General features: G+C 44.4%; 2 pseudogenes; one reads left to right on the forward strand and one right to left on the reverse strand.

The window, feature by feature from the left end:
• The first annotated feature begins 641 nt into the window (after positions 1-641).
• LOC131918301 (large ribosomal subunit protein eL36-like) lies at positions 642-954 on the forward strand (annotated as a pseudogene).
• A 2,684-nt stretch (positions 955-3,638) lies between these two features.
• LOC131918380 (serine/threonine-protein phosphatase 2A catalytic subunit beta isoform-like) lies at positions 3,639-4,591 on the reverse strand (annotated as a pseudogene).
• Between the last annotated feature and the right edge of the window lie 14,637 nt (positions 4,592-19,228).

The following is a 19,228-nucleotide window of genomic DNA, read 5'->3' on the forward strand; positions in this document are numbered from 1 at the left end:
TTTCCACATGCTCAGAATATACATTTTAGACATTTCTTTATATCATATGCTGAGTCAGGCACTAAAAATCAGACCTCTCACTCATTGGAATAGCTACATTGCTCTAATTTTCAAATTAGCAAGGAGTTCAACCTAAATCTCAAAGACGAATGGGCATCAGAGGCTGTGCATTCATCTCTTGGGTCTGCTAGAATTTGAAAACAAAAAGTGCTGTGAGCTGACCCTGGTAAGATTCTCCTGGATGACCTGAGTAATTGTGATATATTGAGATTTGTTGTGTAAACAATAAACAAACTATGGTTAGGCTGGAGAGATGGCTCAGTGGTGAAGGGCGCTGGATACTCTTCTAGAGGACCCACGTTCAATAACAAACACCCACATGGTACACACAATCATCCGTAACTCTGGTTCCAGGGTGTCTGACACCGTCTTTTGACCTCCATGGGCAACTAGCATGTACATGGTGCCCACATACATACACTTAGACAAAACACTCATACACATAAAGTAATAAAAATTTTAAAAAAGCTATGCACTTTTCTCCTGAGCTAAATCATAAGGTCTGAAGTTGTTATTTTCTTGTGTATAGTGTTATTTATTTGAAACAGACATTAAAAATAACTTTCTTGGCTGTCGCGGCCATGGCCCTGCGCTACCCCATGGCCGTGGGCCTCAACAAAGGCCACAAGGTGACAAAAACATCAGCAAGCTGAGACACAGCCGGCGCCTCAGCGCCTCACCAAGCACACCAAGTTCGTGCGGGACATGATCCGGGAGGTGTGCGGCTTCATGCCATGGCGGCGCGCCATGGAACTGCTCAAGGTGTCCAAGGACAAGCGCACGCTCAAGTTCATCAAGAAGAGGGTGGGCACGCACATCCGCGCCAAGAGGAAGTGGGAGGAGCTGAGCAACGTGCTGGCCGCCATGAGGAAGGCCGCGGCCAAGAAGGACTGATCCCCCACCCCCAATAAATGTTGCTACTGCGCGCGCGCAAAAAAAAAAAAAAAACAAAAAAAAAACTTTCTTGGAAAGATTGTACCATATATAGGTGAAAGGATGGTTAAGGGGAATCATAAAATCATAAATGCTTACATGAAAAGCAAGTAAGGCTTTCAGTCAACAATCTTAATTTACACCCGAAAAATAAATGCAGAGCAAAGTAACCTCTGAAAATCAGAAGACAGAAAATAAGAAAGATAACATAAGAATCTGCAAAAATAGAAGGCATAGACACACTAGAAGAAAGTCAATGAAGTAGAAAACAACTCAATGAGGACACTGGTTCCTTTTCCCTGGAGCTCCCTGCCCTCACTCTGACACTGATGGACAAAGAGTATTCAAGGATCCCCAAGTCAGGCAATGCAGTGCACCAAATGAAGAGAATGAGGGGAAAGGTTTCATGATCCGCCAACAAATGCAGAAAAAGGTGTCAAAGCACAACATATGGCCACTTGGCCTGGATGGGTAGAAGACAACAAGGGCCTGCCTGATACCACCAGACCCAGGCGGGTAGAGGACACTCAGAGGCCCAACAGATGCTGCTTGGTCTGGGTAGAAGACAACCACAGGCCTGCCTGGCACCATGTGACTCCAGGTGGTCCTGTGCCATAATGGTGAACAAATTTATAGTGGGGAAATGAGAGAGAGAGAGAGAGAGAGAGAGAGAGAGAGAGAGAGAGAGAGAGAACAGGGTAAAGAGGCAGATCTGAAGAGGCGAAGTGGTAATCAATAGGCAGTTATGGGTGGCCTGCTTGACATCTGGGACCGTTGTGACATCTAGGCCCAGACTGCTACCAAGGGTCATGTCTGGGTTGTGAGTCTGTGTGGATGTCTGTGAATCTGTTACCACTGAAGGCCTGAGCAGATGTTTGGGGCCTGAGCCACCACCTGGGGCCATGTTGGTATCTAAGGTTCGTGCCACCACCAATGCCATACAGATCTGAGTGGCCTTTGCTGCCATACGAGGCCATGTTGACATTCGTGTCTAAGCAGCAGCCAAAGGTCATGTCTGGATCTGTGGCCCTGCTGCATCCAGGGTCTGTGTTGAAGTCCACAGCTCCTGTTACCATCAAAGTCCATGTGAATGTCTGGGGTCTGGGCCTACACCTGGGGCTGGGGCCATTTTGGAGTCTGGAGACCACTCTGTTGCCGGTCCCATAAAGATCTGAGTGGTCTGTATTGTGACTTGGGACCATGGTGATATCCAGGTGCAAGCTGCTGCTGAGGGCCACATCTGAGTTCATGGTCCTATTGCACTGATGTCTCTGTTGATGTCCATTGCCAATCTTAAAATAGGAGCCCATGCTAACCATGTGTGTTGAAGTCTGAGGGCCAAAGCTGAGCAGGCCCTGTCTCTCCACGGCCCTGGGAGAGCTGGTCCCAATGACCTGGCACTGGAGAACTGGCCTGACTCTCATAGTAGAAGTGGCCCTTGCACTTGCAAAAGCTGGCCCTACCCCTCAATAGGGGCTTGGGAGAGCTGGCTCCACCTTTGCCTGAGGGGGGTTGGCTCAGTGGCCCAAACTGACCAACTCAGCTACCACCCAGGCACATATCCAGGACTTTGAGTTGGTCCACCCCGACACCTACCCAACCTATGACCTGATGGGGGGCATGAAGGGACTAGTCCTGATGAACCATAGCCGCAGGATCTCCATGTTGGGGCAACAGCAGGATGTCTGCAAGGAGTTTGGGTGAGAGTCCAGTACTGATGGTGTACCAGAAGCCAGAGTCCTCGAACCTGACCAACATCTCCTTATACAATGAACATTTGCAAATAAAGCTGTTTGGACAAAGGAGTTTACTCCCAATGCCACTAAGACAGATGAAGAGGTGATGGAGAGGCAGGAAAGACAGAGGAGAGAAGTGGGGGTTTGTTTGTTTGGTTTTCGTTTTTTTGTTGTTGTTTTGTTTGTTTTTATTGTATTTTTATTTCTTTTCAAATTTTCTTTGGGGGAGACGCTACAAAGGTGGAAGGCAGATGTGAAGAAACTGAGAAATGAATAGGATTGGAATGCATGATGTGAAATTCCCAAGGAATCAATAAAAAAAAAAATGCTGAAAAAATGTAAACAAAAAAGCAACACATTTTCTGATAAAATCTGTCAATAAACTAGGTATAAGACCGGGTGGTGATGGTTCACGCCTTTAATCCCAGCACTTGGGAGGCAGAGCCAGGCAGATCTCTGTGAGTTTGAGGCCAGCCTGGTCTACAGAGCAAGATCTGGGACAGGCACCAAAACTTCATGGAGAAACCCTGTCTCAAAAAACCAACCAAACAAACAAAAACTGGTATAGGAAGACTGTTCTTACATACCCACACACAAAGACTTAAACTACAACACAGCTAACAGCATAGTTAGCAGTGAGAAGTTGAACTCAGGAAGGTGCCCACGTTCACAACTTGTACTCAGTATAGCACTAGAAGTCCTAGCTAGAGAAATTGTGCAAGACGTTTTAAAAAACTTTTTTTTAAGGTTTCTGTATCAAGTTTTAAAATGGCAATGCTTCCATTAAATGCATATCACAGTTAAAATATTCTTGTTACAGAAACACATAGATAACTGCTGTTTTTAAATATATAATATATATTTTAAAAAGCAGGTGTACTTCCACATACAAAGAAAGGTCCTGGGGAAGAAGTTATAGGAAGTAGACTGGGGTACGCCAGGTCACATGAGGCTCTCCACGATGAGGTGCTGGGTCAAACTGAAGAAAAGAATATTTTTAAATGTCATCTAATTCCATGATAGCAGCCTGGTTTCCACAGCAGTTGTAGTAATTGGGTGCACTAAAAATGGTAACCACATTCCTATCATGGCACCAATTATAACCTTCCATTACAAGCTGGTGAACATGAGACACCAATGTGAGACAGTCGGCATGGTTAAATGTTTCAGAAATATCTTGTCCAAGGGTGTAGCCAGCACCATGTGGTGAAATACCCCATCTGCCATGGTCATCTGGATCTGACCATAAGAGATCACACATTGGGCCCTCTTGTGGAACTTCTTGTAGACGATCCAGGGCTCTTATATGATCCAGTGCATCTATGGATGGAGAGAGGCCACCATGGAGGCAGAATATCTGTCCATCTACTAAAGCTGTCAGTGGAAGATAGTCAAAGAGATCTTAATTCCAGATGTTGGCATTTCCGTACTTTTGTAGATATTCATCGTAAAAGCCATACACTTGGGTGATCTGTCGGCTTTCATGACTTCCTCGCAATATTGTAATGCACTCTGGATAGCGCACCTTTAATACTACAAGAAGAGTCACAGTTTCCACAGAATAATAACCTCTGTCTACATAGAAAATGTATACATGAAAAATAGATAGTTTGTATCTGGTGATTTTCCACCAATTCTGAAGAGTTCCATAAGGTCATGGAATTGGCCATACACATCTCCACAGACAGTAACAGGACAGCTAACCTCTTGTACATTTGATTCTTTTGTAAAATTTCCTTAGCCTTCTCCTACACAGTCCGCACTTGGTTCTCCTTCAGCTGCTTACACTCCTTCACCTGCTCCACCCTCTGGTCCAGCTCCGTGGTGAACACCTTGTTGTTCCTGGCTGCAGCATGCCTCATGTCCCATGCCCCCGTGCTTCCCCACTGTGGCCTTCCCCACTGCCGCTGCCTTCCACCTGGCCGCCGTCCTGACCTCTGTGGCTGCTTTCCCAGCTGAGGAGCCTGCCTTCCACCTGGCTGCCGTCCCGACCTCTGTGGCTGCCTTCCCAGCTGCGGAGCCTGCCTTCCACCCGACCGACCGACCGCTGTCCCCACCTCTGTGGCTGCCTTCCCAGCTGCGGAGCCTGTGCCCTGTCCAAGTCCAGCGGGCAGCTGCAGGCAGAGGCCTCGGGGAGCTCCCGCCCTGCCGGGCTCTGGCCACTGGCCCAGGGCGTGGTACACAGCAAAGGGCCAAGGGCACAGGGCTCTGAGCAAGGAGCACGGAGGCTCCGGGCAATGGCACCCGCCCACAGCCTTAGCAGCCACTGCAGCCCCTCAGGCCTCTCCTCACTCACAACTTTTAAAAATACTTTTATTGATTCTTTGCGGATTTCACAACACGAGTCCTGATCCCACTTGTCTCCCCGTGCCCTAGCTTCCACCCTCTGCCCACCAAAACAGAACAAAATTTAAAAGAAAAACCAACCCAAACAACAAAGGAAAAAGAAAAAGAGAAAGAGAGAGAACAATCTAGTTGGGGAAGTTGTGTGGCTATTGAGTCACACAGTTTACCCTTTAGTCCATCCATCTTTACTTGTAAGTGCTCATTGCTATGAGTCATTGGTCTGATTCAAGGCCTCTGGCTTCTACTACACTATGGATAATGGACTCTCTCTGGGCCTCCTCTTGGATGTCCTGTTGTTGTCCGGTGTCATGGAGATCCTGCGGTTCTGGATCCGCATGTTCATCCCCTTCACAAGTCCCAACAGTTCATAGATTTGGTGGATGTTGGTGGGCCAACTCATAACCCTGGTTCTGGGCCTGGGTGGTAGCTGAGTTGGGCAGCCTGCCAGCTTTCCCTCATCCTCACTACCCTGGAAAGCTCTCCAGCACTGCCTTGGCTAGCCCACCCAATGCAGTCTGCAGCAAGATGGGCCCAGTTCTCCTCTGTAGCTAGAGTTTTCCTGCCTGGCCCACAGTCAGGACAAATCTCTCTCATCCGCCAGTCCCACAGCCACTCAGACCTGACCAAGTAAACACAGAGACTTATATTGGTTACAAACTGTATGGCCGTGGCAGGCTTCTTGCTAACTGTTCTTATAGCTTAAATTAATCCATTTCCATTAATCTATACCTTGCCACATGGCTCGTGGCTTACCGGCATCTTCACATGCGGCTTGTCATGGTGGCAGCTGGCAGTGTCTCCCTCACCCAGCTTCCTGTTCTCTCAATTCTCCTCTCTGTTAGTCCCGCCTATACTTCCTGCCTGGCCACTGGCCAATCAGTGGTTTATTTATTGACCAATCAGCAACACATTTGACATACAGACCATTCCCACAGCACTTCCCCTTTTCTTTTCTTAAAAAGGAAGGTTTTAACCTTTACACATCTCCAAAGTCAGCTTGGTATATTTAGGAATTTGGGCGTAGCTTCTCTTACCACTTCCTGCTGGAGGGGGGCGCTGTATCTTATGGGGACACAAAGAATATTTTAGGATTATGGAGTAGTCCATGACGGTGTATCATCTGAGCCAGTTGCCTTGAAATGGTTCTGGATGTTGGATCATCTGGGCCATGGTGTCATCGGAGACCTTTCAGGTGGTCTTGGCTGGTCAAACCTGATGTATCTTAATCTGGAACAAATCCATAGCCTCTGGCTTTCTGTGGAAACAAAAGCAGAATCTCCTTTCCAAAGCAACACATCCTTACATCCAAATTTTGAAGTCAAGGTACCTTTAAAATATACATATTGGCATAACTCAACAGCTTTTACAATCAAATGTTTTTCTGCAGTTAAAAATCCCAAAGACAACACAATCCAGATTCTCTGTGTAATATTCATCTTCACGTGGCTTATTTTTTATATTAATTTTACTGTCTCTTTAAAGACTTTATTTTTTAAAACTATGTATTTGTTTCTATAACTCTATATATCACCTTTTTTGTCTCTTTCAAGCCTACGTATATTTTACACACATTGTAAACTATTACATCTGAATCTGTCTTATTGTGAATCTATTGCTTTAAACTGCAGCATTTGTAAGACTGAAACGGCGCTATGGCTGCTGGCTCTGCCCACCTCAGCTTCCCAACATGGTGGTGGTACGGTGGTACGTTTTCCACCAGCTCTGGGAGCTATCGTGGGTCTCTATGCTTTTATCCAAGCAGCGTGTAGCCCAAAATACTCTTTTTTTGTTTTGTACTAGCAAAGGCTAAATCCACCATGCAGCTTAATGTGCCACTTGCAGAGGCCTCATTCCCGCCATAAGGCAGGTCGAGGTAGGAACCCGCCAGTAGCTCAAACCGGCAGCTGCTGCTCATTTGAGAGATACAATTAGGAAGCTGTTTTTAGCTCCGTTTTAGAATCCTTTTTCTCAGTTTTTAGGTGGAAACTCTTGCCACCACGTTGGACGCCATTTGTAGCTAGAGTTTTCCTGCCTGGCCCACAGTCAGGACAAATCTCTCTCATCCGTTTTTTTTTTTTTTGCAAAGAAGAAAGCCAAGAGGTCAGAGCTAAGAGCTAAAACCTTACCTTTCCTCCTGCAGTGGTCCTACCTCTCCGAACTAGAACTACCCCTGTGTTAAAGTCTTTATATAGTGTTCTTGTTTTGCCTTCTCATTGGTTGTAAATCCAACCACATGACCGCCTTGTCACGGCCTGTCTGTATAGGCCTCCAGGTTTTCCATTACCACACCTATGATCACCACTGTAGCTAGAGTTTTCTCCAGTCCCACTCTGGCCTGAGGTCAGGACAAATCTCTCACCCACCAGTCCTGCAGCCACTTGGACCCAAGTAAACACACAGAGATTTATATTACTTATAAACTGTATGGCCATGGCAGGCTTCTTGCTATCTAGTTCTTATATCTTAAATTAACCCATTTCTATTCATCCATAAGTTGCCAGGTAGCTCGTGGCTTACTGGTATCTTAACATCTGCCTCTTATGTGGCGGCTGGCAGTAGTCTCTCTCACTCAGCCTTCCACTTCCCAGAATTCTCCTTTCTCTTTGTCCTGCCTATACTTCCTGCCTGGCTACTGGCCAATTGGCACTTTATTAACCAATCAGAGCAACACATTCAGAGCATACAGAACATCCCACAGCACACCTCTCTTCTACTACCAGATTTAACCAGCCTAAATTTTCTTTGTCCTGTAGTATGGACTATCCTCTGACCAGTTCCAGGAAGCCATCCCTGGAGCACTGCAGTATGTCCAGGGGATCTGGCATGTGTGGTTCTAGTTTCAATCTGTTGCTGTGAGAAAACACTCTACCAAAAGCAACTTAAGGTAGAAAGTAGTTTATTTGACTTCTATTTCTAAGCCATAGTCTGTCACTGAGGGGAAGTCAGGGCAGGTACTCAGAGGCAGACCTACTTACTATTCCACACAGCATTATCTATGACCAAGGAACTTATTCACAGCCAGAGAGGCATGGCAGGAACCATGGAGGAATCTGTTTGCTTTCTGGATCACTAGCTCATTTATAGTTAGATTTCTTTTTAAAAAAAACAAACAAACAAACACTTAAGCCGGGCGGTGGTGGCACACGCCTTTAATCCCAGCACTCGGGAGGCAGAGGCAGGTGGATCTTTGTGAGTTCGAGGCCAGCCTGGTCTACAGAGCAAGATCCAGGAAAAGGCGCAAAGCTACACAGAGAAACCCTGTCTCAAAAAAAAAAACAAAAAAACCCAAAAAAACAAAAAACAAAAAAACAACAACAAAAAAACCACTTTTTTTTAAAAAAAAGATTTATTTATTATGTATACAGCATGTATGACTGCAGGCCAGAAGAGGGCACCAGATCTCATTACAGATGGTTGTGAGCCACCATGTGGTTGCTGGGAATTGAACTCAGGACCTCTGAAAGAGCAGTCAGTGCTCTTAACCTGTGAGCCACCTCTCCAGCCCATAGTTAGATTTCATATATAGCTAGAGACCACCTTCCCTGGGAATGGTAATGCCCACAGTGGCTGGACATTCCTACATCATTAACAGTCAAATCAGTCCCTCAATAGATACTCCCTTCCTAGGTGACTCTAGGATATATCAAACTGAAAGTTAATGTTAACCAGAAAAGATGTTCAAGTCTATGATCTGAGAGTACAGATCAGTAGAAACTGTCTCCAACCTCACCCGGCTCCACTCTGTCCACCTGCCTCACACACCATCCTGTCTTCAATAGTCTACATGGGCAGCTTCTGGAGACTCTCCAGAATGAACAGATCTAGAAAAGAGTCCTAAACTTTTCCTGCCATAACTGACAGGGCCTACTCCTGCAAGATCATGTGATAACAGGTAAAAGAATTGTCCTGGTGGAGAGCAAGGGTTGGCCACACCTTGACCTGCATCTTTAAGCAAGAGAATGGCTATGCTTTACTTAGCACAGTAGAAGCTCAGGCAGGAACTTTCTGTTATTTCTTTCTTACATTCCTCATTCCTTCTTTCCTTTTTTTTTTTTTTGAAGACACCCTTCCAGAAAGACTTTCTTGGTGCCACAGGTAGAGACTGTCTCTGAGCCCTTGCTCCGCATCAATGGACACAAAATGTTGCATTTTGACTCAAACACTGGACAATAGACTGAAGTTGATACTGTATCTAGATGGATGAAAGAGATGTGGGACAAAAACAGAAGTAACTGACTTCTTAAAAAGAACCTCACTTGGGGACTGCAGGTCCAGGCTTGAGGAGTACAAGTCACACTGGGGAGAAAAGCTGGAGTCTACAGGTAACTGGGAAGACGGGGAGGAAGCTCTCTGAAGATGAGGGTGTGTGTGTGTGTGTGTGTGTGTGTGTGTGTGTGTGTGTGTGTGTGTAATAATCTAATCACCATGAGTTCTTGGGTTTATAGCCATTTTTTTCCATCATTCATTTCATTTCTCACCCTTTCCTATCTCATTAATTGTGTTTACATTGTTCTCTCACTGTGGTTCTCACAGGCTGTCACAGGCTGAGCAAACTTCTATTTCCTGTCCTTTTCCTCATTCTAGACTCTCTGCTGCTTTTCATCTCACCTGAAATTTCTTCTTCCCTGACACCATCCTCACAGGTCATTCTCAGGCCTTTTCTCCTGATATAGGGAAGATGAGGTCCCATCATTGCCCTGCTTCCCCTACCATAGCTGAGCCTTCTGTGGTCAGGGGACATACCCTCTCTCCCTTGATACTCAAGACCCACCTAAACCATTGTGACTTAGCAACAGGAGTGGAATTCTGTGTGTTACTGAATTACTGGAGCACCCAGAAGCTAAAATGAGATTTCCTCAGATTTGATGTCTGGTCAAGACTCAACCTGTGTTTCCAATTCAGCCTTACCAATTGCTACTCCAGACATAAACCAGCCTTCATCCATGGCCAGCAAGCCCAACATCTCTGTCCAGCTGATAATCCTCCCCTACTCCATTCTTCTGTGGTTTCTGAGGAGAATTCATGACAATGAAGGTACTGAAGGCAGTGTTGGGCATGGGGTAAAGGACAGATGGGTGAGGAAGAAAGAATGAATTACTGGAGTCCTACTCTTGCCCCTCATCTATAGCATCTTATTGAGAAAGGAGGCAGGAGATCTGGAGTTCATGTCACCTGCTAGCAATAGCTTCTGAATGCTCAGCCTTGACAGGACAGGAATCATGTCACAGACCAGTGGGAAATGAAGAGGTAATAGAGCATGTTCCTACTTAGGAGGGTCCCATGACGCAGATGTGGTAACAACAGGAATACAAAAGAACATGGTAGTTCTACTCACTCTATAGAGCGAAGGATATTCCACCCCACAGACAAAGATAAAGAAGTTATAAATAAAGAGATGTGTGGGAGCCCATTTTTGGGTTCCTTGTGGCTTTACCCAGCATGTCCGCATAGAGGATGATTAGGACCACCGGCCTGAGTGCAGGTGTCTGAGAGGGTCTGCACTTGACTGTGCTGGGGGGGGGGGAGGTCTTTTGCTCCACCCCTTGGTGTCTCTATAAACACCCTGGGGAAGAGACAGTCCGGGCCGGTTGGAATAGGTTCCAGGCCCTCTTGAGGCTATCCTTTATTTTCTATCTGTTTATCTCCACAATAAATCCTTCTGTCTAATATTTCCTGCTGCTCACACTCAAGAAAACTCTGGGGAGCTGTGGGGTTGGTGGGTAAACGACCCCCAGAATGGCGCCATGAACAGGGACTAAAGGAAAAAAAGAAAAAAAGGGACTAAAGAAAAAAAGGGACTAAAGAGAAATGAACAGGGACTAAAGACAAAAGTAATAGGGACTAAAGATAAAGGAAAACAATAGTTTTATTACAGAGTTTTTGGTGAAAGTGTGGGTCAGCCCTGACAGTGGAAAGTGGCATGCCAGTGTTATGGAAATATATATATATATAATATTATGTTATATTATTGAGAGGCAGGGGTTTTATCCTCCAGAGAAAAGGAAAATGAACTGGAAGGATGTCTGATGCTGCAGCGCAAAATTCTCTTCTGTCAAAATTTTCTATCTTCTATCCCTTTCTCAATTTCTATCTATGAAAAAATAAGTATAAGGTATAGGGTAGTAATATAGTGTAGGAAAAACTTAGAAGTGTAAGATCGTGTAGAAAATAAGTAAAGCAACTAGACAGAAACTCTTCAATTTTCTAACTTGGGGGCTATGAACGCAAACTGGGGGAAAAAAATCTTTCTTTGGGCTTTAAGGGTAGTAAAAAAGCTCTTCTTTGAGCTTATGGGGAAGAAAAAGTTTCCTATGGAAGCTTTTGACCTGGGGACAGCTGAAATGCTAAATCCAAGCCGTAGGAGAAAGTGATTTCTCCCTGAGGCAAAAATGTGGGTGTAAGAAGTCAAAAAGTTTGAAGTTCAGAAGTTTTGGGAAAAGTTGGTCTTTCTCTTTTGGGGGAAAAAAATCTTTCTCTTAAACTAAAAGCTTTTCTTCGAAAATTTGGGGGGAAAATCTCTCTAAAAAGCTTTAATCTTTCTCAAAAGCTCTCAAACTTAAAAACTAAAGCCTTTCAGAACTCTCTCAGAAGGACAAAAATTAGAATCACCTGAAGATATTAGTATGGGAACCACCTGTGATTCGCTCTAAGGGAAAATAACCGCTTAAGACAGCAAAACCTCTCTAAATTCTTTCAAGCTTTAAAAATCCTCCCTGCAATACAGGAGGCAGGGATGGAGTTCCTAAAAACCTCTCTTCTAAGCTCTGTCTCTTCAAGCTAGTAAAAGACAGTGGGTCAAAGTCCCCTGAGGGAAACACTTGGGAAAGTGTGGGTAAAGAGCTACAGAGAGCCCAAAAGGGCAGGAAACTTTACCCGAGAAAAGCAAAAAAGCCAAGCTTTTCAGTTACAGCGGAGCTGAGGCATCAATAGTTTTGTTTGAGTGAGCGTTTCAGAATGAAAAGATGCTCCTAATCGTCCTAACGCAAAGGTCCTCTGAAGCAATGCAAACTGTTAGCGTTGTATCCTCCCTTCTGACCAAAAACCCAGAGGCGACTGGCCAGCGTCTCTGAGTTGGAGTGCATTTCAGGGATACTAGGGTTCCTGCAGTTATAAGCTTCCTGGAGCAGAGCTGAGGTAGGAAGGTGCAGGACCCAGGGGAAGATTGCTAATGAACAAAGCTAAAGCCCGTGGGAACGGCACAGTTGTCTGCTTTCCTACAAGTCCCGGGTTGATAGGTCCACAGCTGCAAAAAGATATCTGAGAAAAGCTTTCCCATCAGAGTAAGGACCTTTCTGGGAAAACAGTAAAGCTGAACTGTGTCTGAAGCAGTTGTGCTGCTGAGTCAGAACGCTGTCTGGGGAAAGAGCCCAGCCAGGGCAGAACAGAACTATCCAGGAGTAAAGCTTTCTTTTCTGTCAGAGAAAGCATCTCTTTGAGAAAAGCTTTGTTTCAACTGACTCCCTGAGATGAGGGAGTATAGCCCTGAGGGGTGATAGCCTCTGGCATAAGCTCTGTCCTTGAGCACCCAGACAAGCAAATGCAACCCACTGGGGGACTGGGCCAGGTGAAGGCCTGATGAGGCAAAGCACCTGTCCTAATGGGAGCTTGGAGATGGCAAAAACCTCCCTTGTTAGAAAAGCAGAGACTTGATTTATGAACACAAACTCCATAGACCCCCAAAACAGAAACATACAAAAAGCCCCTACCTTCAGTAACAGGAAAAGCTGCCACTTCAGTGTCAAAAACTGTTTCTGGGGCAGAGGGTATAAACTGAGACCAAACTGGGAACCGACTCTCTGAAGAAAAGGAGAAGGGACAGATTCCTCCCCAGAAAATGCATGACCTAACAAAGCTGCTAGAGTTTGAGGCAGATTTGTGGGGGGGGGGGGAGCCCCTACTTCCAAAGGCAGCTAGCAGAGGAACAGAGCAGCCTGAGATATCTGAGGCTGTGCATCTGGGGGAAAGGAACAAGCAAAATGAGAATAAAATCAGTGGGAGAAAATCTCTCTGAAGGAGCTATGAAGAAGCTCTGTTGTAAATGCTTTTGTTTTCCACTGACTGGCTAAGGATAATACAAGCCACCAGGAAAGTTGCTGTCAGGAATGCCAGCCTCAATGCGTGCTAAGGAGGCAGGTGCGGTTCTGATTGGGGGTGGGGTGGGGGGTGAGGGGGCAGTGTCAAATGAAGGAGAGACACCTGTTAAAGCCAGCTGAGGATCGAATAGAAATATCCCAATCTCCCGTAGTAGAAAACTTAAAACTCTTGGTTTAAATCTCTTGTTGCAAAAGCAAAAACTTCATAAGCAAGTCCAGTAAAATAACTTAGAAGTTGACTCTCAGACCCCAAAAAATCTATGGGAAATGGAGTCCATAAGCTAGCTCTTAATAGCGAGCTGATGAAGAGAAATGCATTCTGGGAAATTTAGTTTTTTCAGCTAAAGATGGCAATACTGTTCAAAAACTTTTTCAGCTCAGAATGAAGTTTTTTTCTCAAAGTAATGCTAGAAAGCTTAATCTTAACCTCTTGAGAACTCAGATCAGACAAAAAGCTACCTATAAGTGCAAAGAAGCCACTTTAAAATCCTTAAGAAAGCAAGAGAAAACAGTTTATACACTGAACATGGTTTTAGATATGAAGAAACTTATGTTGAAATTAAAAAAGTTCTTTGCCTTTTGAACAAACTGCCTGCAATGAGTAATTCCTTTGCAAACCTAATAAGGAGACAAGGAAACAGGCATTCAAAAAGAAATGACTGCTTTATAGATGGGAACAAACTTCAGAAAATCTAGCTGTCTTACAAAAGAGTTGCTTCACCTTAAAGTTCCTTATAAGAAATCAATGCTAAATATCATAGCTGCTAATAATATCAGGAGTTAAAGCTAATGAAGTAAAAATACTAAATCCTGAAAATGCTTTTTCTCAGAGTAAGCTAATGAAGGATATGTTTCATGAAAGAACATCTATGTTCTTGACTCCTTTGAATAGTAACAGTTTTGGTGAAAATATCGGAACTAACAACAATCAAGTCAAAATGTTTCAACAAATTCAAGACACTATTCCACAAAAGAAAGCCGCCATGCTTTGTGGGCCATATTCCAGCTCACTCCAATCTTCCTTTAGCTGAGGGTAATGCAATGGCTGATAAGTTAACAAAGATAGTAGCATTATCCCAAGTGGAAATGGCTCAACAGTCACATGCTCTTCATCATCAAAATAGCAAAAGCTTAAGAAAGCAATTCAATCTTACCAAAGAAGCAGCTCGTCAAATAGTTAATATTTTCCTGTCTCTCACTTAGGGGTAAACCCTCGAGGTCTTTTTCCTAATCATCTATGGCAAATGGATGTTACTCATATTGCAGAATTTGGCAAATTAAAATATGTACATGTGACCATTGACACTTATTCAGGATTTTAAATGGCTAGTGCACAACCTGGGGAAGCTACAAAACATGTAATTATGTACTGCTTGAAGTGCTTTTCATATATTGGTATACCAAAAATTATTAAAACTGATAATGGTTCTGGATATATAAGTAAGGCATTTCAACAATTTTGTACCCAATGGGAAATCGTACATAAAACAGGTATTCCTTATAATCCTCAGGGACAAGGTATTGTGGAAAGGGCTCATAGCAGTCTTAAAATACAACTACAAAAAAGAAAAAGAAAAAAGGAAGAAGTTTACCCTCAATCTCCACATAATACATTAAATCACACTCTTTTTGTTCTTTACGTTTTGAATATGGATGTCTATGAACAGTCTGCCGCAGATAGATTTTTGGCACAGTGGCACCCAAGCGACTTTTGCTCAAGTAAAATGGAAAGATCCCTGCTCGGGATTATGGAAGGGTCCCGATCCTGTGTTAATATGGGGTTGAAGACATGTTTGTGTTTTTTCACAAGAGGAGAATGAAGCTCCATGGTTACTGGAGCTTCTGGTAAGGAGCGTGGAACTAAGGAAGGTCAGCTCCAATGACGTTCCTATAAAGGAACCAGAATTAAAGTGGCCCGATTGATTAGTGTTTCTGAGGTTTTGTCACTGGTTAATGCAAACAGTGGGGTTCAGAGCTGTGCTGTTTTGGCTTTACTAGCTCCTTTAGAAAAATACTTTTTATCACCTAATAGCTGCGCAGTTTTGATGAAAAGCTTTACAGCAGCTAAATATGGTAATTTCACTGTCAGCGTGAAGTGAAGTTTTTCCGTAGAGCAAACCAAAAGTACTGCTGTAATAGAAATGTTTGTCTTCAGAAGCACTTAGGGGAGCTATTATGAATGGTGAAGGGACAGCTTCTAGTTAAAAACCGTTTACCACTGACAGTGCCTCTCTGCGGGTTCCTGATCAACTGAGAGAACACGGCAGCTTTGGGGTGCGGCTTCATCCCCAGAATGTTACAGTTCCCTAGCAACAAGTATCACAACTCTATAATGACACACTCACTAAATCCCAGTGTTGTATAGCAAAGCTGACTATAAACTCTAAACTTTAGAAATGATATACGTACTTCCTGTCTAGTTAAGAGAATCTTTCTAATGGAGATAATGACATTTAAGAGTAAGAAGTAGAAAAAAATGAAAATAAGATGTGAATTTGTAGAAATTCTGTCTTGTTAGATCTGTGTTAAGAAATCTTTAGGTGTTTGCTAAGTTAAATATATGCTAATGGTAGCCCTATATAAGTTTGTAAAATAGATCTATAGAGTTCCTTTAAGAATATAAGCTTGTAAGAAGTATCTAAGGTAGTCTTAAGACATGTAGTAATAAGCTTGTAAGAAGTAAAGATGCTAGTTGTAAATGTAAGTTTAAATAAGAAATAAGATAAGAAGTATATAAGAAGTAATGAGAAATATATTTGCTAAAGTAGTTCTATAGTTTCCTTAAAGAGTATAAATAAGATGTTAATATCTTATATGTGAGTTTGTGTAAGTGTAAATATTGAGTGTGAATCTATGCTTAATGTATATGGTAAAAGAATCTGAGACACAGAAGGTTAGTGTCACAGTAGACTGCAAAGTAGGCAGTCTGAATGGTTTCAAAAGCTCCAGAAGCCGCTAAGAAGCTAAGAATGGCGCATGCCAGAACCAGCACAAGGCATCCGCAGCTGAGATCCGTGGAAATTCAAGGCAACACAGAAAAACCTGAGCTAACAGCAAAAATGGTGCAGTTTAAAATATTACTATAACTAAAAAGGTCTCTGGCTTGAGAATGAAAGTTGCAGATACGCTTGTTTGAACTAAAATTGTTAACTGCAAAAAGTTTTGGTTGTAAAATATTTCTTCATATTTGGAAGTGAAAGCCTGATATCAGAATTTATTTCTTGTTTGAACTTTTTAAAATGAGATAAAACTACGGAAAGATTTTGGTTATGGATTTCTTCATATTTGGAAAGCTAGTACCAGAATTTATCATTTGAATTTTGGGACTTAATGAAATGAACAATAGATTTCATTGCAATGGGACAATTTTGAGTTTACTTACAGTAATGACCTAGGAACTGTTTTCTGGAATTGGGTTAAAAATGGAACTGTTTCAATGAAGAAATTTATTGTTTCTATCTTGAGTCAAGATGCAGTTTTGTATATGCATATATGCTGGTGATTCATGCATTGTTCTGTGTTAAAAATGCAATTGTTTTGTGGAACAGTTTAACGTAAAAATGGAATTAGTTATGGAACTGGTTTTGTGTTACAAATGGAACTGTTTAAACCGAAAAGTTTGGATTTTCTAATTAGGCTTGAGACTTTCCTTTAAAAACTATAAAGAAAAGGGAGAGTTAATATTCCTTTGTCTATTTAATTAAAAAATATTTTCTTGTTATTTGAGTGGATTAATGTTATGTTTTGTTAGTAAGAAATGCAAATGGGTATACAAAAATTTAAAGTGTAAAGAGTTTTATTATAAAACTTCTTTTGGATGTTTTGCTAAAAGTTTTCAAAGTGTGTTAATGGTTAGATTGAGAATATTGCTTTTCAATATGGGTTTGTAGGAATTGTATAAGTTTGGGTTCCTCTAACTAGGTTTGAGATTTTGTTTAAAACATTATAAAGAAAAAGAGGAGTTATGAGGTTGAATCATGTTTGCAGAAATTATGCTTAACCTATCGATATTAATGCACCCTGGTTTTGTGGAGTTAAGGAAATATTTAAGTTTGATGTGAATACATCGAAATTTTTCCTATGTTCTGTTACCAAGAAAATTCAAATGATTAAGAGTTAAAGTTGTAAGACGGAGAAAATTGTAAACTATATATAGCACCATATATGCTAATTCAAATGGTTCTGTTAAGAGTTTGCTTTGTGTTGTAAGATTGGGAGAATTGTGACTACGTATAGCAATATTTATGTTAATCTGTTAATGATAATGATGAAGCTAAGGGATTATTTAAGTTTGTAGTTGCCTTAAGAGTTTTTGGTTTAGAAAGGGCTTGAGGCAGCTAAGACTGCTGTAGTCACCTTGGACCTAATTCAAAAGAGAAATGCCGTCTGTCTTTATCATCCTCTACTCCCATGCTGGGAGGTGTAACAGCTATGGAGATTGCTGTAAGCCATTAATAATTAGTTATTTTTTTATATATTAAGAAAGGGGGACCGGTGGGAGCCTGTTCTCGGGTTCCTCGTGGCTTTACCCAGCATGTCCGCATAGAGGATGATTAGGACCACGGGCCTGAGTGCAGGTGTCTGAAATGGTCTGCACTTGGCTGTGGTTGGGGACGAGGTCTTTTGCGCCACCCCTTGACGTCTCTATAAATACCCTGGGGAAGACACAGTCCCTGCCCATTGGAAAAGGTTCCAGGCCCTCTTGAGGCTATCCTTTATTTGCTATCTGTTTATCTCCGCGATATTCTCCGCCATATAAATCCTTCTAATATTTCCTGCTGCTCACACTCAAGTTAACTCTGCGGAACTGTGGGGTTGGTGGGTAAAGGCCCCACAGACAGGGATGGAAGCTAGCACCAGCGAGCTGAGCTAGCAGAGCTCTGCTAAGAGAGGGGAATCTCCGGAGCAAGGGGAGCGCTGGGCAGCCGCTTTGCTGAGGGATGGGGATAGCAGAGCGACTAGCATAGGCGAGCTGAGCAGAACTCGACCAAGCGGGTCCTAGCGCGACTGAGAGTGACTGAGCACGACCCAGAGGGGCAGCCGCCCCGCAAGATAGACGGCAAGGGGGCCAGGGCGGCCAAGCAGGACTGAGCGCTGGCAAACCGAGCGGCTACAGGAGAGCCAGGGGACAGAGGGAGGAAGCAGGGCGAGCGAGTTGTGCGAGGTTGCAGCCGAGGGAGCGAGGCGAGCGGGTAGAGCTGGATGGAGCTCAGCTCCGGGAGGTGATGGGGCCAGCAAGGGGAGCGTGGCGGCCGCAGGGTGGCAGCGGGACAGGAATAGCAGCAGGATAAGCGCGGCCTATCGCGGCTGTGCGATTGAGGGGAGCGGTGCGATCCGGGTGGCAGCGGGACTAGGGTGGCAGCCAGACGAGCGGAGCGGAGCGTGGCTGTGTTGGGCGGCGGCAGGGCGAGCTAGGAAAGCGGTGCAAGCGAGCGGAGCAGTGCAAGCGGGGCTGCAGCGGGGTGGGGATAGCGGCGAGACGAGCAGGGCAGATCCGGGTGGCTGCAAGACCGGGTGAGCGGGGCTGAGTGCCCTGGGAGAAGAGCGGCCGCCAGGCGAGATTGAAGAAAGCAGCTGTGTGAGTTTGAAGGAAGCCAGGCAAGCGCGGCCCAGCCTGACCGAGCACGGTGGAACAGAGCGGCCCCCGGGCCAGCCAAGGGACATCAGGGGGGCAGCGGGGCGAGCAAGTAGCGCGAGCGTCGCAGTTGAGCGAGCGAGGAGGAGCGTGGTTAGCGAAGCGAGCCCGGTGGCAGCGGGACAGAAGCGGCTTCTGAGCCGCGCAACCTGCCCAGAGGCGAAGTGACTCAGGGAGGGAGGTGCGATGAGTCACGTTAAGGGGTGGAGCTTCAGCGGGTTTTGCCAATTCGCGCGCTGAAGCGAGAGCAAGGCTAGGCCAGGCGACAGGTGGCAGCTTCAGTAGCCGGTTTGGCCCGGTTTGGCCCGGGGTGCGCCTGCAGACCCGGCCGAGGGGAGCGGTGGCAGCAAGAAAAGCGCAGCCGAGCGAGGGGAGCTGGGTGAGTGAGGGGAGTGGGGGTGGCAGAGGGACAAGCCTGGCTGAGC

This window comes from Peromyscus eremicus, chromosome 8b (assembly GCF_949786415.1).
Source record: "Peromyscus eremicus chromosome 8b, PerEre_H2_v1, whole genome shotgun sequence".
Taxonomy (NCBI): domain Eukaryota; kingdom Metazoa; phylum Chordata; class Mammalia; order Rodentia; family Cricetidae; genus Peromyscus; species Peromyscus eremicus.